Genomic DNA, 23,194 nt, shown 5'->3' with positions numbered 1-23,194 from the left:
CATGTCAGTCTTTAGCCTCCTTCAGAGCTTCCAACATAGCAGTCTCCCGACTCTCCGTGGCTATAGCACTGGCATGCGCTTTGATGAGCTGCACCTGGAGCATTCGGGTGAAGATCTCGGCTTCCTCTGCTCGCCGGAGGTAGATCCTTAGATCCAAGGCTTGCCAGTCATACTGTTCATCCAGAGCAAGCAGGTACGTGGTCAAGTGCACCACAATTGGACTATCCTCTTGTGCATCTCGCCCTTGCAAGGCCTCCATGCCCGCCGATTCCTATCCAAAGGGGAAAGAACCTCATGGGGGTACTGGCAATGAGCTCTTCATAGATCTAGCAAAAGTATCGCAGGGCTTTGTGGGCCACAACTGGTAGGTGTCGATGAAGCTAAACCCAGTTGCCATCACACTAGGCTTTAGTGAGGTCAGGGAACTCCTCACTCTTCCCCATGTAGACGGTAACCTCACACCGCTCGGTGCTATGCTCCTCATACTCGCGCCCCTCATACTCGGGATGATCTTTGACTCTGAGCTTTTGTAGGGTGGCATGTAGGATTCAGGGAAAACCCTCAATGTTCAGGCAGTAACTACTAACCCAGGATCCTACCATTTCTGGCGGTGGTTGTGAGGAATGCTGAGCGAAAAGCTAGCTCAAAGGAAAAGCTAAGTGAGCTAAAGTGCACCAAGTGGTGGTACCAATGGCTAAGCCAGGCTTCGCTTATAAAGGCAGAGTGGCAGTGGTCCTGGCGCAGTCCACCAGGGTTCCTACGCGAGGCCACTACGAATGAATCAACCAAATTTTTCATGCATTCGAGGCGAGCAACATGCGATGCCATTACTGACTAGTACGACTATAGGGCAAGGGTCCAACAAGAGCATAGAAAATGGGTACGAGGAGACATGGGTCATGACAGGCACGAGCCACGGGCGAATGTGGAGCATGAAGCCATAGTGCAAACCTAACTCTAGGACAGGAATGCATTAGTCATGCACAATACGACACGTGTGACACCTATGGATGACGTATCTGCAAGCAATATGGCACTACAATGCACAAATAGGATATGCATGAATGCACATCCTATACGTCCTACCACTGTTGCCAGCATATAGGTCAACTGTTCTCAGATTTTTGGCACATCATTCTCTCCCTATAACTAGTCGATACTATCGAACTATGCTCAGGGTTAGTGTACCTGTAGAAAACTTGATTAAGCCTACCTAAGTCAGCAGAGTGCCATCTATCCTAGATACATAACCATAGTAATAGGGCTACTTATATAACTTCGCATAAAGACATTCTATTCTTTTGAAAAGAATTTGTTGTCAAATTTTATTTTTGGAAAGGTTTTCGAAGCTTTATTTTCTCATTTATGCTCTAATACCACCTGTGGCAGAACCGCCTAATCCAATGCCTCTCAGGAGTACTCGTCTTCCATTAGACACTAAGTACTCAAGGGAGGACACTAAATTACGCAGTTCCATCGGGCACACCCCAGGGGAGAATCCAAAAATCCACATTTTCACATCAGGATCACAAATGAGAGAATAAAGCTTACATCATTCTTAACCATTTCTCACATCACTTTACATGTAACATCAGAGTATAACATTTATTATTTATAATAGCGGAATATGAACATGTTATCAGAGTTATGAACAATTTAAATTAATAGCGGAATATAAACATGTGATCAGAATTACAGCGGAAATAAATATCTATTCATGGCATGATGAAGCATTGATGAATGAACTATGACAACAGATTATAAAAACTTATGTTTATAAAAACATTTGGTGAGAGGTATAAATAAAAACTATGACCGCAACGTAAAGGAAATCCTCTCTGAGCCCACTAGGAGGAATCCACACACCAAGGTCAGCTCTAGCCTCCACCTGTCACCTGCAACAGGGGGAATAAAACTCTAAGTACTCAATTGTACTCAGTAAGACTTACCCGACAGGAGGAAAGAAAAGACTCTAAGGATATGCAAGGCTTTCTGGCTTATGGGTTTATTGCATCTGCAGGAAGCATTACTAAATGTGCGTCCTTATATTCGATTTTTATTAGCAGTGCATTAGTCCATTAACTAACCATTCTATGTAACCACCTATGCTACTTTCAAGTAGGTGGTAAGCAATCAAAGTTCCTTTTTCCATCCTTCATCTTTCAGTTCTTACTACGGTGCTAGGCACAAAACAAGCTGTACCGGATTGCCTGGCGATTCGTGAATCAATGCCCCCAGCTGGGTACCTCGAAAGCACACGCCCTGCTTGTACCCCAGGCACAAGTAGGACCAACCCACTACCCTCATGTCATGGTGTCCAGGTCCTCATCCAAACTAGGACTCCAAGCCCCCACCCTGAGTCCCGGACTCAGTACGGTGCAAGAACCCCGTAACCCAAAAACCACCATGATAGTCGATCCGGAAAGAGCCAGAACCCATGACAACAGAGTAACAAGTCTTCCAAGCGCCCATACACAAGTATGTGCTCAGGATAATAAATATGTGACTTGCCTCGATGACTTATGCGACGGTCAGTCCTTAACCGACACAGACAGGGAAAAATAGTGTAACCAAGCTATGCCCCGCGATCACAGCTTATGAGGACATCACCACGCTGGACACACCGACGCCATGATCTTCCCCAAGTTGCAATTCATTCCCAACTCAGCTGCCACGTCGCCCTCGGATTCAGCAGACACGTCGTCACTGTTTCGGTCATAACTTTCTCATACGACATCGAAATGGGCCGTTCTTGGATGCGTTGGAAAGGGGATGACGACGCCGTCATTTTGGATCTGGTCCCAGCTCCAGAAGGTATGTGGATCATTCTGTGTGACCACGGCAAGGTGCTGCATCACCTATTTGGACCAACTTGGCCATGTATCATGTCGGGCCTTAAGCCCAAGTTGTGGGCGCCCAACCCCTGGCCGTCCCCAACCCTAGGTCGAGTCTTAGACTATAAACACAGCCGCCACCGCTGCTACACAATTGGGTTTTAATTAGAGTTTAGTTTTCCATCGAGAAACTGAATCATTCATTGTAACTGTGGTGACAAATCCTTTTACAGTGATCCAGGGCCCCCGTTCTTGATCTCCTCCACTATGTCGATTAGTCCTTTGGAACCAAGTTCTTGAATCCTCTATTGATATTCGCGTCATTCATATTTGCAATTTCAGATTGCGTGTTTTACCTTCTTGCTTGTGCTCTTTGATTCGCTTGCAGGAAAAGCCTTCTTGGCGAGGTCAATCAAGTTGTGCTTGGTTGATAACCAACGGAGCAGTGGTGTAATGGTTGCAGGGTTCGAATCGCGTCTGATTTGAAGCCGGATCGCCAACGTCGAGATCTCCACAAATCGAACTTACCGGCTACCTCTCGGAAGATCGGGCCTATATCCATCAACAGCGACACCTCTTACACCCACCAATACCCAAACCATATCCCTACCCGGTCACCATTTTTCATTTCCACCATTTACATATTCCAAGTGATAATAATACAGTAGTTTATTTCCTATCTCTCGCGAGTGACAGGCAATCACTCGACTTCTACCGGAGTCCTGTAGCATAGCAATCTATATGATCCTACCATACTAGTAAGACTCATAGGATAAAGATATATATATATATGCAAGTAGGTTTCATTCAACTCCTTAAAACTTAATGCACAAGTATAATTTAAAGTGCAGAAAAGTAGGGGTTATGCACCGGGGCTTGCTTGGGTAAGATATATATTAAAAAGTTAGTATCTGCATCTTAAGATCATCCACCATCAACTGAATAGAAAGCCCATTGCATCATCTCCTAGAGAGAATACCATTACACCATCCTCGGATTTCCAATCATTCTTCAATTGATTTGTTGGCCCATCATCGTACCTATTGACATGCATTGAAGCAAATGCATAGATGTAAATAATCAACGATAGCCGAAATGCTTAGAAATCTGATCATGCCTCACAAGCTAACGAGATAGCTCTAATGCTAGTCTACGTATCCATGCTGTTGAATAAGGCATTATTTCCCAACAATTATTTTAGTTATATAACCCCAAGTTGTTTCTTTATTCTATTCTATCAATTTAATCTTTATTCGCAATAGGACATCATTATCTATCTAGCAAACTAAATATTCTAGAGCTACAACAATTATAGTGAGTACCTAATATTGCTAGGAGTCTACTGTAAAAATTTTAGATTCAACACTACTACCAATTTATCACAACAATTCCCATAAGTTTATATTTTCATAATATCAAGTATCATAAATTAATTATATAGCTTCCAAGAATATTATCAAACTATGTGAACAAAGTATACTAGCAGGTAGACCATGATTTTAGGAGACTAACAAAATTGGTTTCATCATTTTTGGACACCTACACAATTTTATATTGAGTTTGCAAGTTTCAGCCATTTTAAACAAAAACTAGGAAAAGAGATAGGCACTTGGGCTGGCCTCGGCCAGCACGGCCCACGTGGGTGGCCAAGAGGTCTAGACACCCACAGCCCAGCCGGCCAGGCAGGTGGCCCACTAACGGGCACTCGAGCAACGGCCCATGGCTGACTGCAGGCCACACGGCCAAGGCCTAGAGGGCGGGGCACGCGCATAGCGCAACGGCCTAGGCACGGTGGCCAATCCGGCCTAGTACGAAACCTAAGCGCGACGCAGTAACAAACACGGGTGGCCTAGTGCGAGCAGGTTGGCCCACAATAGAAACCTAGCAGCGGTGGCACCATTTTGCAAAAACATCCCTGTGTTTCTAACAAATCACCCCGCAGTACATCAGCACTATTCACTTGGGTCACGTATTTCATAGTAAGGACCCTGTATAAAATTTCTGCTTAGATTCATAACCTTCACTTCATCTTCTACATATAGTGGAGTAGAGGAGCACCGGCTGACGGGCATGGCCGGCCAAGTCTCGGCCACCATCGCACCCGCCGGTGGGGAAAGACGGCGTGGGGCAGCGGCGGAGGTGGAGCGGCGCAACAACGGGGTGCGCAGATGGCGTGGTGGCGGTGGAAGCTATAGTCATGGTTGGTGCATGCGCCAGATAGTAGCATGGGGCCATGGGGGCTCAGATGCACCTACAAGCGCGGTGGCCGAGCAGCAGGGAAGGAGGGACGACGCTACGGCATGGACGCGCTGAGGAGCAGCAGGCCTAGCGTTGGGTCGGGGCATGCGCGCAGGAGGGCCGGCACCAACACAGACGGCCATGGCATGGACGCGGCATAGAGAGCCACAGTTGTGAGAGACGATGACTATGGCGCAGCCCTGGGTAGATGCTGTGGAGCAGGGTGGCTGGCGAGGGCAAAGAAGGAGAGGTAGCACTGCAGGACGGCTCCTCAGCACACCAGGGGAATAGGAGGAGCCACGACGGAGCCTGGGCGTGCTACGCGTGTAGAGGTAGCGAGGCCATGGTGGCCGGCAAGGCAGCTCGGTGCGTGGAGCTAAGACGGCGAGGCAGCACAGTGGGACCGCAGCCCCAGCGTAGGACCTCAGGGTCATGTGCGTGGGCGCATGAGGGAAATCGGGCGGCGGTGACGGGAGATGTGGTGTAGGAGCTGGGGAGGGAGAAAATAGCGCTGCTGGCATGGGCAGCGGGGATGCGGCCACGCTGGCATGTAGGACACGCGCAAGCAACACGAGAAGTAGCAGCGAAGAAAGGGGAAAAGCAAGAACTAGGACTATAGGACCAACGTGGTCAGCAGCGGGCTCGGTGCGCTTGCGCATGCGGGCGAGAGGGCACCAACTTCATAGACGCGATGTGGGGGACAGGGAAGGATGGCGTAGCATGGCCATCAACTGCGCGCCTACATGCACATGGAACGTGAAAGGACATGGCGAGGGCAGGGGCAGAACCACGTGCGGCAACGTGAAAAACGGCAGCAAATGACGAGGCAAGCAGTGAGGGAGGGAAAACATGGAGGGGCTCGGCAAATGCAGATAGAAGCAATCAAGCCAGAGAGAGAAGCAAAAGCAAAGGCCAGGGAGCATGGATGCGAACGGATGAGGAGACTTTGCAATTGCAGAGAAATGCAGAGCCACGATGAGAACGAGACAGTGATCAATAGCAATGACAGGCGAGTATGCTGCATGCCGTGCCAAGGAAAATAAATGAAGCTGCTCCCTCTCTCATCAGTTCATGCTTATCAACATAAACCCATGAGTATATATATACATCGTTCTATTTATTATTGGATTTTATTTTATTTATAAAAGTTGCTTTTCATGTTTAATATAACAAAACAAACCATTCGCCATTTACTTGCTAGAATCATTACCGAACATTCCTAAATATTTCTACGCACTACATAATTTAACTTAAGCATTTATTTGAGTCCATGAAACTAAGCCACATAGGATTCCCTTATCGCCTCAAGTATGTTTTAAATTAAAAACCCAAGAAACTCATTTCGGAAATTTTTCTTAGGCCTAAATCGTGGTGCTAAACAAGCTCATAACACCAGGGGTGTTACACGTGGCGTTAGCAAATCCAGCATCACCTCAGGCACCGCCACCTGCTCGTCCACCGATGGTGCCAACCGTTCTCCACCGCCAAGTCCATCAGCAGCGGCGGTTGGCTCCTCCGCAGGCCACCGAGTGCCTGGGGACTCCAGGATGGGGTCTGTCGGCATTGCTTCTATGCCAAGACCAGCCCCCAGCTGCTCGCTGGTCTAGATAGATGGATTCAAATCCTCCATACACCTCGCTCTGCATCAGATTAGCTCGCTAATCGCCACAAAGATAAGGATCCGACAACAAAATAAGTCCAAGGCAAGGATACTTACACATCGGTCTCCCGGGACACTTTTCTGAACCAACGATGCCTACCTGATCCCCTAGGCATGGCCCTAGGGTCGACCCGTGCACCTTGAGGTGGAGGTCTCATGGCCTCCGCCGTTGATCTATCTTCCACCTGCTGCTCGAGGACTCTCTTCGCCTGCTGCTCAGGGACTACCTCCTCTCCTTTCAATTGCACCTCCACGCATGTGTTGCGCAGAGGCGCTTTAGTGCTCGATGGAGGAGCCATTAGAGCCCCATCGTCATCCGACCACTCAAACATCACCACACTCTATGTTCGAGTGGTCTGGTCACTGCCAAGCGAGATGCCGCCCGACTTGTGGGGAACAGCACCCGCCGTCTTCCTCTTCTTTCGGGCTGGCTCATCTATTGCTACCCTCTTCCCCTAGACTTTCTCCAACACCAGGGAGGGGTACTCTCTATTCGACCAGCGTCGGAGCCTTTAGACTATGATGAGGCGCTGATGGCACCTTCCTTAGGCTAAGTTGTTGGCTGGACATCCACTACCTTTGGCCAATCACTCCTCAGCACGCTCGAGAAGTACACCACTCGTTCCTGCAAATGGATCTTTCCACAAGTGAATTAGTTCACTACTTGGCAATGGTACAGGATAAAAAGGATCAGGAACAAGCAACTGAGATGTTTACCTAAGGAGGTAGGTTCATATAGTTGAAGGTCCTGGTCTACCCTAACACGCTGAATGAGGCATTTGGAGCGAATAGCTCTGTGGCCCACTCTAGCACATCATCTGTCATCAGCCTCTCCATCCTCTCCTAGGTGCCATCGGTGTCCCCCTTAAAGTCAAAGCCCATGTGGGCCCTCTCCTTGCATGGCTAGACGTGGCCCACTATGAAGCTCGCCGCCACCAGTGCGCTGTTCATCTTCATGCCCTTTATTAGGCTGAGGAGCTCCCTCACCTGCTCCATGTCGGCATTGCTCGGCTTCTCCAACCAGCTCCTCTAGTTCTCCAAAACATGGTTGACGTCGCAGCGGATGGTGGGATGGCTCTGCTTCATGTAGAACCACCTAGCGTTCCACCCCTTCAGCGAGGTGTTCAGCGATACAGTGATGCACTCACCTGCCATTCTGTCGTGGAGTTGAAGATACATGCCACTGACCACTCTTGAACTGCCACCACCCTTCTTCTTTAGCCAGAATAGGTGACAGAAGAGGTTGAAGTTGGGAAGGACACCGAGATACGCCTCACAGAAATGGATAAAGATAGAGATGTGCAAGATGGTGTTTGGGTGGAGGTTGCACAGACTAACTCTCCAGAACTCCAATAGACCCCTCAAAAAAGGATTAACATGAACTCCCAATCCACGCCAGAAGTAATCCTCAAAAACTATAGCTTCGTCGGTATGAGGCATTGGGTAGGGCTCACTATTGGCCGGCTGCCATCCGATAGTGACATGGTCTAGAAGAACGCCCGCCTCCACCATCCTATTGATCTCCGCCTCCTCCATTAGCGATGACACCCACTCATTGTCATGGTTGGCTCCGGCAGTCGCCTTCTTTGGGTTTCCAACTCCCCTCTTCAACGCCATCTCTCAGATATGGTTTGGGATTGGTGGTCGAAGCGCGTATGATTCTAGAAGTGTGAGGGCTGAGGAGGAAGATGAAGTAGCGAAGTGGCAAAGGTGGGAGCGCGGAGTGTGGCGACGTAGTTATAAAGCACTCCCCCCCTCTTTTCGCATTCAAGGGTTTTTGGGAAACCGCTCCATGATTTGTGCCTCTCCGAATTCTCCAAAATGGCATGGTGGGCCGTTACCTGGGCTTTCGTGCAACTGTAGCCCGTCATGCCCATTTTTCCACCGCAATTTGTTACTGCTCACCAAATATTTGCCGACTTCTCCGCAATCCATTAAGGCTCAGTAACTCCCACTGTATAGCCATTACTCTAGTTTTTTCTCCACAATTTGTTTTCTCCAAGTTTTCCACTTGGGCTCGGGGACTATGTCATCAATATGACTTGATTCCTCACCACACTAGGGACTATCTTCTATTGACTATTGTTTCTAACCCTAGCACCATATGATAACATCACCTACTGTCAGGCTCGGGGACTAAGTGGGCACACTTCACCTTGTGGTGAATGTGTTTTTCTCATCTCGAGGCTATGCCCGGGAACCAGCTGCCTGCTCAGCTGGTCTTTTGTTTTTCTTCTACTTTAGACCCTAACACCACATGACTACGTCACCTACTGTTAGGCTTAGGGACTAAGTGGCCACACTTCACTTCGCAATGAGTGTGTTTGCTTTAATCTGGAAGACTCCACGCCTCCTAAAGTTGGAGAAGACTATCTCCCTTTCTTGTGGACAGACTCTAAGTGGGCACACTTGGTCCACTATGAGGAAATTTTTTATTTTGGACTAGAGCTCCTTGCATCCTTATGGAAAGCCTAACCTGGGATACATCGCTCGGCCATAGTTCACACTGCTTGGCGTTGGTTCACAACTGCTCAGCGACGGTTCACACTGCTCAGCGATAGTTCACAACTACTCGGCAACTCATCATGGTGGTTGGACCATGAGTTTGACTGCTCAACTTTGTTCATACCTGCTCGAACAAGCTCAAGACGGCATTGCACAATGGATACAAGGTGCTCGGGGACTAGCTGTGGGGCGTATGACCCTGGATGCCCATGGTAGAACACATGGGCTGTGCCCCCAGGGGTGACCCAACGCATAAGACAAAGCCTTACGGGGCATGACGCTGCTCGACACGTCCCGTAAGACATTGGGAAGATATCCTGAAGATACTACGAGATCTATTAGGATATATATGATCCCTTAATTCCTGTAATATGTTATTACTTTCCGGTTATCTCCTAAATCTAACCGACTTATAACCCTACCCCTCGGACTATATAAGGCGGGCAGGGACCCCCTCCAAAGACATGCAATATCATATGATAGCCAATACAATCCAATAGACCATAGGAGTAGGGTATTACGTCGTGCTGATGGCCTAAAGTCTAACTCATGTGTCTCTGTTGCCTTCTTGTTCTCGATTACACGCATCTCTACCGATCAATCTACCTTCATGGGATACCCGAAGGACTACCGATGATATTCTGTCGACAAGTTACAAGTAGCAGCAATGAGTTACAATCAGTTAGAACTTTTTAAAATCAATTGGAAGCAACTGAACCAGCTAAAACTAATTGGACTACAAGCAGCTTGAAGGAGTTTGAATCACTTGGAATATAGTACTATAAACTTCTCCCTTGACCTCATGTTATTGATATGCATGAGAATACTTTGTGTACTCTTGCGTGCATAAATTGAGGGGGAGTTTAGCTTATATCTTGTGCGACTAATGGCTTCTTTCAAGTTCATACTGAATAGTCTCACACATTGGAGAAAGAAGAACATCAAAGGATGATGGGTGGTTCTAATGAAATGTTTGGGTATTCCAAAGGTTATTCTAGGAGGTCTTGGTCTTTATAAACCAAGTGCTCCTAGTTTATTATCGAATGCCCCAATCCTTTAGTGGACTAGATTTGAATGAGTTGGAGAAAAGAATTGAAGAGTGGGCTTTCATTGCTATTTCTCCTCTCTAGAGCTCATCAAATGCACATGATCCATCCCATTGATCACCTAAGCATCTTGTCAACAAAGAGTGGTAACTCCTAGTTCACAAAATGCAAATTTCATGAATTTTACCCTTTGCCCTCTATGTGAGTTGCTTTAGGTAAAGAAAGAACTAGGAATGTAATATGGATCTTGAATGATCACAAGAGCTCAATTTCACCACCTTTCATCAAGTGATAACTATGGTCATCCAAATCATTGAAGTCTCACTTATGATGGTTATATCGATGAAAATTTGTGTGGTGATCTATCGACCTTGGTGGTGGTATATTTCCTTGGCATAATTTCAATTGTTGCAAATTTATCATGCCTTGACCAAGATATAGGATGAACTCCTCTTGACTCTTAAACTGATTCATGTGCACTTCACAAGTAATTCAAGTACTTGATGCACATATTAAGGGGGAGCCCATTCTATGTCTTGTGTCTTTTGAGACTAATCTTTTATTCTAGTGAATTTATGTAGTCTCTTGGTGAGAATGACTTTCTCATGGGTATGCTACATTGACTCAATCCAAATTGGTAAAGTTATCTCTCATATTCATTTGGATTGCAATTTTATCTCTTATGTAGCTACTCTCCATAATATAGCATTAAATTCCTTTGTTTAGACTTAATTGACCAAAAGTGCATATGTTCTTGCCTTCCACATATATATATATGCACTATCAGAAAGGGCAAATTTAGTCTATGTTATGAGGTTTTGCAATTAGTGATCTACATGCCTTCCACATCCAAATTGATCACTAGTTGTGAAACTCTAGCTTGTGCAATTTAATGCTATCTCTTGTCCTTATGAGCATTCCCTAGGTGACATTATGAGATACAAGAATCCATTCCAATTGGCATCAACTTGTGAAGACTTTCCTTCAAGTGGTGTCAAAACTGTAAAGATCATATTTCAATTGGTATTAGTGGATAATCTTTCAATTCGATATATCAAGAAATATGTCTTCAGTTGGTATCTCAAAATGACAAGAAGAGCTAGCAATGGACTTTAAAACGAGATCAAGCATAAGTTTGTGAAATCTTCATGAAGGTCATGATTAAAAGAGATGGGCACTGAATGAAATCTTTTTGCATTATGTCAAGCCCATCAAAGCACTAAATTCAAAATATCATGATCACAGGTGGAGATTATGAGGCTTAGAACAAAGGTATATCGCTCCATGAACTCTTGTACTACCTTTGTGCATCTAGGCCCTTACATGCTAGTGTGTGCATGTGTATGCAATATTTTGAGTCACACCATGAGTTTGTTCTTGTGGTGACGATTAGAGAAATATTTAGATATTTGGTTGATATCTCTTGTGGTGATGGCATGAGTCAGTCTCATGTTAAAAGTGTCATCTAAGTGAGGTATGAGCCAAATATGCTGACTTCTCAAGAATCTTGACTTAACATGTTGCATACTTTGTTTGGTAGAAAACTCAGGAGAAAAATCCTATATGCTGAACTTTTACCTACCTCTTGCCCTCACTTCTCTACCATTATTTCATCTTTTTGGTGGAGAGATCCTTTTTGGAGATTAATGCCAAAGGGGGAGAAATATTGGGAGAGAGTGTAAGGGAAAGAGATTGATATGACGATTTAAAGGGATAAAAGGAAGGCATATAAGATTTTTTATTTTTATTATGTGGTGTGTGCAAGGATAGTTTAAATGGATGCTCTTGATAAGGACCATATATGCTAGTGTGTGATGTTCATGCCTTGAATGATGTGTTGTTTATTTTCTCTTACTGCCACTGTGCTGGCAGTGTCGCGCTCACTTCGCAGGAAGTGCCGCACATGACAGCTTCAGAAACTTCTTGAGTGCATGAACTGCCATGAGCATCATAGTTTATCATGATGACACCTTGCACCCCACGGATGCTAAGATATAGGAGAGTTCCCACACTTTATCTTGAATATGTGCATTTGGCATTTGAGGCCAAAATTTAATTCCTTTCAATGCACATATTTAGGGGGAGCTCACTATATCCATAGGATTCAAAATTTTATTATTTATCAATCTCTTGTAAGCTTTAATTGTGTTGTCATCAATTACCAAAAAGGCAGAGATTGTAAGTGCATCTAGCCCTTTAGTGGATTTTGGTGAATTGAATGACAACACCATTAAAGATCTAACTAAGTTTTCTAAGTGTTGAACAGAAAATTGAGTTTATTGCATACACTTGTGGATTGTGGAATAAGAAGTATATATAGGTTCAACAAGAAGGCAAATCTAATAATATTCCACATAATGTTCAAATCAAGGCCAAAATTGTGTATTATTGTGTTGGAAGATCACAGAAATAATATAGTTCAAGAGAAAGACAACAATGCAAATGGAGTTGATGAAATGGCTTCTATGTTGAGGAATATCATAGTATCATGAGAAAGCAAGCATATATGGCAAATGTTAAAAGAGACATGAGTTGATGATTTTGGATTGGTCTCAATAATGGCTTGCTTTGCATGAACAAGAAGAGTTTGATAGTGGATTAGCTTTGATCAAGGATTGAAGAATGGGTCAAGAATGCATAAGTGAAGAAATATCCAAGCAAAGGTTTAAATGACAAAGGACACAACTCATATTGGATATAGGTCGGTGTTTATGTTGGTTTGCTTGTATGGATAAAGATTTGGAAAATCACTTTACATTGCTTTGATCAAGCTAGAAGTATGAAGATAGATATTGAAGTGAGTGTTAGGAGTGTTAAGCCAAGATGAAGAGGATATAAGGAATCATGAATTGGCTTGACTATATTGATGTTGATTCATATATCTCAATCTATGTGAATCCAACTAAAGCTTGATTGATCTCAACATTTATATCTAGAAGATATTCAAGCAAGGATCACAATATTGAAGAAATGGTTTTTCAATGGATACTTAATATGATGTGACTTGAGTATGGCTTGATAAGGTGAAGATAGCAAGGAAAGGGCTTCGAAGGGACTAAGCGAAGGTGAAGGGCAAGCGATGGCTTGAGGACCGAGGTACCATGGCTAAGGTGAAGAAGAGAGTACTTGCATTGATTCGAGGAACTAATCGAGCTATGAGGAGTCATATTGTGTTGAGGATCAAATCATTATTGGAAGTGACTTAAAGCCATGGATTGAACTCACATGTGTTGATTTGCATTGCTTTACTTGTGTTTGTGGTGATTCTAGGGTTTGGTCCTGATCTACTTGTGCTTAAGCTTCCGCTGTGATTCAAGTGGTGGAATAGATTCAACACTACCCCAGGAAGCTCAGTAATTTACCTGATCCAATATTCCTTGCGCAGTTTTTGAATTATAGTTTGAGCTTGTCTGCAGACGCAACAGTGCTGCATTTTCAGTGCTGTAGTGCGGCAATGCCGCACCTTGGGAGCAGCAGTGCTGCGCTTATACTAACACCAAGTTTGAGTTTTGTTTTAAATAGGCCTATTCACTCCCCCTCTATGCGACATCAAGGTCCTTTCAATTGGTATCGGAGCTAGGCTCTGAATTTCAGTCTTAACCGCCTTAAGAGATGATGTCGACAAGTGAGGAGGTATCTCTAAAACTTCTACTTTTAGATGGTTCAAATTATGCATCTTGGTCCACTAGTGTTCTTGATGTTTTTAGGGCCATGGGTCCTCATATTGAGCGGATTGTACATGTGAGCATTTCACATCCTAGTGATGATTTTGCCATCTTATCTAAAGAGGAAGTGAAATGCTTACAACACAATGCTCAAGCTACTAATGTCTTATTTAGTGCTTTGAGTGAAGATGTTTTTGATACCATCATATTTGGAGATGATGTACCACTTGATGATGCTCCTATCATTTGGACCACACTCAAAGAAAAATATGACAAGTCCAAAAATGATGAGAAGTTGCTCTCATTGGAGGAACCACTTGAGGAGTGCTAAACTTCACCGACAAATCCAGAGCCTCAAGTGATTCTCCCAAAAGGCCTAAGTGATCATGCCACACCCACTTCCTCACCAACATATGACTTAACGGAAGGCAATGAAATAGTTGGTGAGAATAATGTTTTTACATGTGGTACCTCTACTTTCTCTTGTTCTTATGAGACTAACATTTTGAAGGAAGAAGAAGATTATGATTGGTGGAGGCCAAATGATGAATCCACCTCACCAAGAAGCTCAACTCTCTATGCCACTCCTCATGTGGGTCTCATGGCAAAGAACGAGAAGAATGTGGTAAGTGAGAGTGAGAGTGAGAATGAGAGTGAGAGTGAAGATGAAAGTGATGATGAGTTCAATCAACACTTGGCACGTCTAAGCAAGAAAGACAAGTTGATGGTGCTCAAGCTCATAGAGAAAATTCAAGAGCAAGAAGAAACACTTCACGACCAAGAAGAGTTTCTCATCAGCAAGATCAAATGCTTGGAGAAGTTAACCAAAAAGCATGAAAAGCTTAAATGCTCTCATGCTAGTTTGGTTGAAAGGTATGAAAACTTGTCAATTGAGCAAACTCATACTATTAACTCTCTATCTTGTGCTGCTCAATTAGAAGATGAGAATTATATGCTCAAGGACAAGGAGGAAAGGCTCACTAGCAATAATGAGATCTTATAAGAAGATCATGATGAGCTCTCTAAGGCGAGGCACTGTCGCACTGAGGCACTGCCATAGTTTAGGTGAGGCATTATCGCAGTGAGGCACTGCCGCAGTTCAAGCGAGGCATTGCCGCAGTGAGGCACTGTCGCAGTTCAGCCGCGGCACTGCCACGACTTAGCTGATCATTGGGAGCTAGGGGTATTTATACCTTCTCTTCTCTCCCACAACGGTCACCGGTTCAGATCGACCATTTCCTTCCTAGGTGTGACCAAAGCAGCTCTCTCTCTCTACCTCACCATTGGAGCCCCTCAAGTTTCTCCCTTTGATTCCATCCCAAATCTAAGAGAGTTTGAGCCTCCAAACTACATTAGAGAGCAGCCCCAACTGTTCTTCAACTGCCAAAGCACTTAGTTCACATTCAAGCCAATGGATTGTGTTTGTTCCTCTTGGAGCTTGCTCCTAGCCGGCTAGAGCATCGCCCGTGGAGCTTGCCAATTTGTGTTGCAACCCCAAAAGATTTGTAATCACCCCAAACAGCTAGTGAAATCATCCCTCATCTCAAGAATTCATTCTCTTGACTTGAGAACAAGAAAAGGGTTGAAAGAGACCCAAAGCCTTTGTGGCAACCTCAACAACATGGACATAGGCAAGCCTTAGTGGCGAGCTGAACCACGGGATAAATCGGTGTCTCACTTGTGTTCTTGTGATTTACATTGCTTTACTTGTGTTTGTGGTAATTCTAGGGTTTGGTCCCGATCTACTTGTGCTTAAGCTTCTGCTGTAATTCAAGTGGTGGAATAGGTTCAACACTACCCCAGGAAGCTCAGTAAATTACCTGATCCAATATCTCTTGGGTAGTTTTTGAATTATAGTTCGAGCTTGTCTGCAGGTGCAACAGTGCTGCATTTTTAGTGCGGCAGTGCTACAGTGCGGCAGTGCCACACCTATACTAACAGTAAGTTTGAGTTTTGTTTTAAACATGCCTATTCACCTTTCCCTCTAGACGATATCAAGGTCCTTTCAATATGTACCAGACTAGCTACATGGGGCCTGTTTGGTTGGGTGGCTAACTCCTAACCAGGCTCCAGGAAGCCAACTTTCTATCTGTTTGGTTGCCTGTAAATAGGCCAAAGCCAGGCCCCGGTAAGCCACTTTTAAGCCCCTAGCCTGGCTCCAAAGGATGCAGGGAGCGACCGTTCTTTCCTGGCCAGGCTTGGCTTAGCACCGCTGCCTATTCTCCTCACCGCCTCCCTCGCGCTCAACCTTTGCTCGTCCTCCCTGCCGGCGCTCCTCCCTGCTTATGGTGGCCGGCTCGGACGGCGCTCCTCCCTGCTGCTGGTGGCCGGCTCGGACAGCCTGCTCGGATGATGCTCTGCTGTCGCATCTACTTTGCGTCTCTGCTCGGTCCAGTACCTCATTCACCCTCGTCTCACTAGCGTACGGTGCCACACCCCCTCCCCATCTCCACCGCGTCGTATGGCGCCGCTCCTCCTCCACACCTCCTCCACGCTGTACAACGCCGCCCCTCCTCTGCACCTCCTCTGCATCTCCTCTGCGTCGTACGGCGCCACATCTCATCCACATCCGTGGACCATCTCGCACCCCCGTCTGCTCCCGTTGCGTAGAGGTGCTTCTCCCGTCTTATCCTGTATGCAGAGGTGCTAACATCACCGATCATGGCGAGGGGCGGAGGAGAGGCGTCGTCGGCCTCTCGCCATGGTCGCCTTGCCCACACTGTTTGCTGTGCGGGACAGGACATGGGAGGAGACGAAGCAGTGTGGCCAAGTGGAGTAGGGGAGGGGCGTCAATGGCGTCCGCTAGGTGCTCGTCGTGCCCGGCCAGGTGCTCGTTGATGTGCTCGCCCTGCTCCTCCTACACACGCACTAAATGTTCGATAAAACCCCTCAAAGGGGGTAAACTTACCAAGTCGAAGAAAGGGTGACTATATGCAAAGTAAACCAGCATAACCAAACACATCATTTGCTTAGATAACGCAGAGAACCAAACAACTGGTCCTTGCCCAGGCTTGGATTATAGCCAGACTAGAAATAGGCCAGGAAACAAAACACACTTCATGTGTTTGGCTTCGGCTTCTGTTCTCACGTCGTACCTAACTAAGGCACTGATAAACCGAGTATTTGTTCACATGGTACGCAGCGTCGCAGCTAGAACCAGGCAGCCAGCCCACCAGTTTAGGCTTAAGATGGCAACGGGCTCCGTTCCTCGATCCCCCAATGGATGAAGAACGGATAGTTTTTTATGCTTGCGGGGAAGTTAAACGGGACAAAAGAGCATCCTTGTCGGGTGTGGTGGGGATGAGAACGTTCTTTGCGCCCCCGATCCCGACTGGCCTGTCAGTAGCGGTGCAACTCAAATATCCCATAGGCCTGGCCCAACAGACGTTTGCTGGTCCAATCAGTGAGCCTAACTATATGAAGTATTAAAAGCAAAAAACACTTGGGGCCTGTTTTATTTCTGCAGTACCTCCTAAAATTTCTGTCACATCGAATGTTTAGACACATGTATTGAGTATTAAATATAGACTAATTATGAAACTAATTGCACAACTTGCGACTAATTAGTCCATGATTTGACAACGTGTTGCTACAGTAAACATGTGCTAATAATAGATTAATTAGGCTTAGAAAATTCGTCTCGCAAATTAACCTAGTTTTATAATTAATTTATATTTAATGCTCTTATTAATATCTAAATATTTGATGTGATCTAAATTTTAGGAGCGAATAAAGAACCAAACACCACGTTTTCCTACTAGCACCTAGAGTTCAGACTCAGCCGCCGCACACTCTGGGTCCCTCCCTTCCGTGCGCGGCCTGGCCCCTTCCGCTCGCGGCTCGCCCCTCCCTTTCCGTGCGCGGCCTCCCAGTTCCGCCACCGCCGTGGCTCTCTGCGCCGCAGTTCGCTCCGCCCGTGCCCGTCGCCCCGTCCACCGCTCCGCCCCTTCCCTCTCCCTTGAAGACTCGAACTCAGGCCGCTCAGCTAGCAGCGAGCCAGCGACAGAGAGAGACAGGGATCCAGCGATAGCAGGGGGCGGGCACGGTGGCGGCGAGCAGGGTGCCTGGTTCTGGCTGCGACACGCGAGCAGGGGGCATCGCAGGCGGCGCATCCGGCTGTTGCGGCATCTGAGGACTGCGATTCGTTCTTCTCTGTTGTGGCGCGATTCGTTCTTCTCTGTTCTGGCGTTCTTCTCCCTTTCGATTTTTCCTTCTCTGTGCTAGCTTCGGTTTTTTAGCTGGAAACCGAAAAACCGGCACCGAATTCGTCGGTTTTTTGTTGTACCGCCGCCTCCCCGTTGTCCGCCCTATCCCTGCCGTCGTTGCGTAATCTCCGGCCGCTCCCACGCTCCCACCTCCATGGCGTCGAAGCAGGCGGCTGCGGGCGAAGCCCTTGCGGTCCAAATCAATGGCATGTCCCGCTCCGAGATGTACGACATGATGTCCAAGATGAAGGTGCCATCCCCACGCCGACCCAAATCCCCAAACCCTACCGCAGCCCTGTTCCTCTCTCCTCTCCTCTGTCTCTCTCCATCCACCCGTTTGTTCACCGATTTCCTCACCGTTTTACTGATGTTTTTATGCTATATGCGGCGCTTGCCCCTCGCAGAGCATGATCGACCACGACCAGGAGACGGTGCGCCGCATGCTTGTTGACAACCCGGAAGTCGCCCGCGCGCTCTTTCGGGTGAGATTTCCTGCCGTGTGAGCTCAGTTTATTTTGCGTTTCTTAAATTAGGTGCCTCGGCTGCACCCGCTCGTGGAATCTAGATATCTGTCGGGCTTTAGGGTTTTGTGGGTTGTGCAGTCGTGTTTGGTTAATTTGGAAATAGTCATGTTCATTTACTTGTATAAATGTGGCTATACTTGTTTGGCGGCATTAGCTTTTGTGTTCTCTGTTCTTCCAATTGGGTCTGGTCCATTATAACTCAAAAAAAAAAAAAGGAATTCATGAACCTCTGTAGTGAAAAAATGTTGGTTGCTTTTTACACCATTCAAAAGAGACTTTTGTAGTGATTGTTACCTTTGATTTGAGTTTTGAAATTGATAAATAAATTATTTTATGAATCACTTGGTAGCATGACAACAATGCGTTCACTTCTAGTCACTCCGTTCCAAATTATATTTCACTTTAGAATTATCTTATGTCAAACTTTTCTAACTTTGACCAAGTTCATAGAAAAATGCATCAACATATACAATATCAAATTAGTTTCATTAAATTCTCATGAAATGTGTTTTGATCGTGCATTTATTTGAACTTGCAGATGATATCTAAAAACTTAGGTCAAAGTTAGAGATGTTTGACTTAAGACAGCCAAAGTGAACTATAATTTGGAACAAAGGGAGTAGTTGTTTACCTGAGAAAACCTTGGATGAAGATAACCGTGTTTTTATGTACTAATGTTAGCCAGCAACTCTATTAACGCTTAAAGTCACTACTTGTTGTACTTTTCTATTGTTCTCCAACTGTTTATTTAGAAATATTCTTGTTCTAAGACCTGCCTATACCATTGTTCTCCTGGCATAATATGTCTTGATGTCTAACAGCAAATCTGTTTACTTCTTTAACTGGGTTTGAATTTCTATATGCATTTCAAGAATTAGAAACATATATGACTTTCTTTTTGCAGGCGCAAGTGGTCCTTGGAATGGTGAAAACACCAAAAACTGTATGTAAACTAAGTTCTTGAACTTCTCTTAACATTAATATGCTAATCAGCAATTGAATTTTATTGTTGCATGCCCTCTGTCCTACAGGCACAATCTTCAGACATGGTCCCACCAACAGCATTGCCAACAGCACCTTCCTCAGTCAAAACTACTGCACCAGATCATGTCAGCTTGCCTCCACCCCCATTACCTTCTAACCAGCAGAGTGTTGCTCAACTTTCTGCCCCGTTTCCATCTGGCTTGTCTAATGTGGGATCGACGATGGACATTCCTACTATTTCAGCAAACCCACCACAACCAACACAAGCAAAAGGATACCCTATCCATCAGATGCCTTCATCAGCTCCTCAGCCATCTCAGCATCCAAATATAGGCCCTGTCTCATGCTCCTCCACAGTATTCCAATCTTCCATCACATATACCTATAGTTCATAGTCAGCCACAGCAACCTTTGCAAAGTCCTGCAATATATAATCAACAGTTGCAACCACCTTTGCCCCAATTGTCTAGGCCACCATCTATGCTGTCCTTTGCTCATCAGATGCATCCACAAGTACCAAATTCATTTGGGTTGACTCATGCAAATGCTCCGCAGCACATGTTACAACAACCGATGTTTCATGTAAGATTCTATGCTGAATCCATATGATCCTGATAACTAGATACCATGCTCATACTGATAGATGATGTTTGGAATTTCACAGCCAGGTGCGAATCCTCAAACTAATTTCCTTCCTGGCCAACCACCATTGCCTAGCCAGCCACCACCACAGCAGCTGTATCAGGTACAATTTGTTGTCTTCTGAAATATATCATTATGTTGCATTGGAGTTGCTGTATTTACCTTTCCAAAGAAGTTAATATGAGTATCTTCCCAATTGCATTTGTGTTTGATGAAGATTCAAGATTGTTGGGAAAAGTTACATTTAGGAAGTGCAATGAAGTGATCACATTCTTTATTGTTATCATCACAAGAGTTCTTGGTTTAGAAGATCCATGGCCAAGTTTCATGTTGGGTCCGAAGTTCTAACATATTTATCTAGTTATATGTGCTGACCATTTTTAAATTCTCAGTATTTAGTAGCATATGCTTGAAATGTTCTTCGGATTATTTTTACCTAATCAAATTGGCATCCATATGGACCTGTAGAGCGATTCTTGTTATGAAAATGAGCTACATATTTGCTTAGCTAGGTTCTACTGACGTTTCCTTGTTCTAAGTATCATCTGGCTTTTCTTCCCTGATTATTGGTGCATATAAAGTTCAAGTTTTGCCATTGTTCTTAGACCCATGACACTACTCTATTCCTAAGGGAATACAACAAACTTATACTGTACAATCTCAACTTTTATACGATTGGTCCTTTTCATGTTTTGACAACTTCCAATCATGATAATGCACCATAGTTCTTGTGCCCCAGGAACATGAGAAATACCACAAGTACATGAAAAAAAATCTAAAAAAAAACCTAGCAAATTTCACAAAATACTAGGCACTTTTGCTTCTTGTACTCATCTAGATGCAAAACGAAGAAAAGCTCTCTTGGCTTCTCATCATTAATGAATGGGACTTGTGATGTAATGATATTGATGGTAGAACCCTTAGTAAAATAAAGATGGACAAGGATTTCCTTTTCCATTTAAAGTTGGTTGACCTGATTGTTTCTCTTGGGTGATCTTAATTTGATCACATGTTCTGCAATAAGAAAAAGGGCAAGGGTTGGATTCTTGGAGAGCATAGTGTTGATAGAAAGGCATGAGCAGGTTTTACTGGAATGCTAAGTATCCAAACATTAACATTGCAAACTTGTATGTGATGATGAAGAAAGGTGATGAAAGCACCTGTGGTCAATGGCAAAAGGATTATTGGCTTTAATGATGTGGATCATAATGAGTTATCTGTAGGGAAAATGTCTTCAAGCTCAAGGTGCACGGGGAGGGCCAAATAACAGAACTGTAGTTTCCCGCCTGTGTTGCACCCAGATGGGTGAAGGAGCAAAAAATACGGTCTTGTGTCATATACTCATAAGCTGTTGTGTTGCAATGTCACCAGTACATGTGTCTCTGTGTTGCTCAAAATAAATCTGGTCGTCTCCTTACCATCTTTCTCAAGGAATGTACATACACACTTGACAATTCTTAAATGCTTGTGAAATAAATGTTCTACCAGTCTCCTTCACATTGTCCTAAGAAATGTGTATGGCTTTGCCAGTATAGTTGGTTCTTAAAGAAATGTTAGACTGCTAGATGTCTGTTTACTTTCTTGGCTGTTTAGTCACCACTATAATATCATCTAAGATGTTTAGAGATTTTGTGGCTGGTATATAGAACTGAGATCACTGTTCTTGGAATATGTCAACCATTTGTGCACATATATCTCCGTGGTGTTTCATGTCTTCTTTCAAAAAAGGGAAAAGGAGAAAAGTTCAACAAGCTTCAATTACATATGGTCCAAATGAAGCACATGCAACTTATTGCAAAGATAGTCTTGCTGTTGTACTCTATGAGTAGTTCAGTCTTTCATGTGATTTGGTGACCATGGCTCAGTGCATAACCCTTGTAATCTATCTGCTCAGCAGGCTAGTTCACACTACAATACACAGAGTACGACTCCAATGGGAGTTGATAGGTCAGCTCCCTGGGGACGGGCCCCAGAAGCTCCCACTTCTGGCTCTCATTTCCCTGGACAATTACCTGGGTTGCCCGGACAAATGGCCCAAGGAATTGGTGGTATCCAGGCAGGCCAAGCACCTGTAAGTGTCTTCTGTTAGTATTTGGGAACAACAATTGTTTGTATTCTTCGTTAAAAAAAATGTTGTATTACCATTACCTTCCTATGTTTTCTCCTGTTAGTGTACTTAAGCCTGGTTATATTGCTCGAGCAGCTGACACCTGAGATGGAAAATATGCTAGTCCAACAAGTCCTGGGCATGTCCGCTGAGCAGATTCACATGTTGCCTCCAGAACAACGACAACAGGTTCTTCAACTACGAGACATGCTACGACAATGATAGATCGTCAGTTGACTGGGGCCTTGTTTAGATTGCAAATTTTTGCAATCTGAATACTGTAGCATGTTTCGTTTGTATTTGACAAACTTTGTCCGATCATGAACTAACTAGGCTCAAAAGATTCGTCTCGTGATTTATAGCCAAACTGTGCAATTAGTTTTTTTTTACCTATATTTAATGCTCCGTGCATGTGTTCAAAAATTGATGTGATGGAGAGAGTAAAAAAAAACAAGGCCTGGGTAGAAAAGTTTCAGTTCGTTTTACGCTTTTGTATCACCTGATTGACGTCCCGACTAGCCTGCAGCCTACCTTGGAGATGCGATTGTAGAATGCTAGATTGCTAGGCATTGTCGTCATTTATAGAAATGCTTGTTGCTTGGGCAATGTGTTGTCCTATCGACTCTCAGAACGGCATGTTTTGGTCCTATTTTGCCGCTTCAATTTCAAGTCGTGTTAGAAACTTACGATGTGCACCAACAACTACTAGGATGCATCGAGACGAACCTTGCTAAATTAACTTCATCTAGAAAGAACACTATTCTAGGTTTGATTTAAACCATCT

General features: G+C 44.8%; 1 pseudogene; it reads left to right on the top strand.

The window, feature by feature from the left end:
- Positions 1-17,732: 17,732 nt before the first annotated feature.
- Positions 17,733-22,888, top strand: LOC136520641 (cleavage stimulating factor 64-like; annotated as a pseudogene).
- Positions 22,889-23,194: the final 306 nt, after the last annotated feature.

The sequence above is a fragment of the Miscanthus floridulus genome, chromosome 18, assembly GCF_019320115.1.
Source record: "Miscanthus floridulus cultivar M001 chromosome 18, ASM1932011v1, whole genome shotgun sequence".
Classification (NCBI taxonomy): Eukaryota; Viridiplantae; Streptophyta; class Magnoliopsida; order Poales; family Poaceae; genus Miscanthus; species Miscanthus floridulus.
The sequence above is the reverse complement of the archived record's forward strand: the minus strand, read 5'-3'. Positions and strand labels throughout refer to the sequence as shown.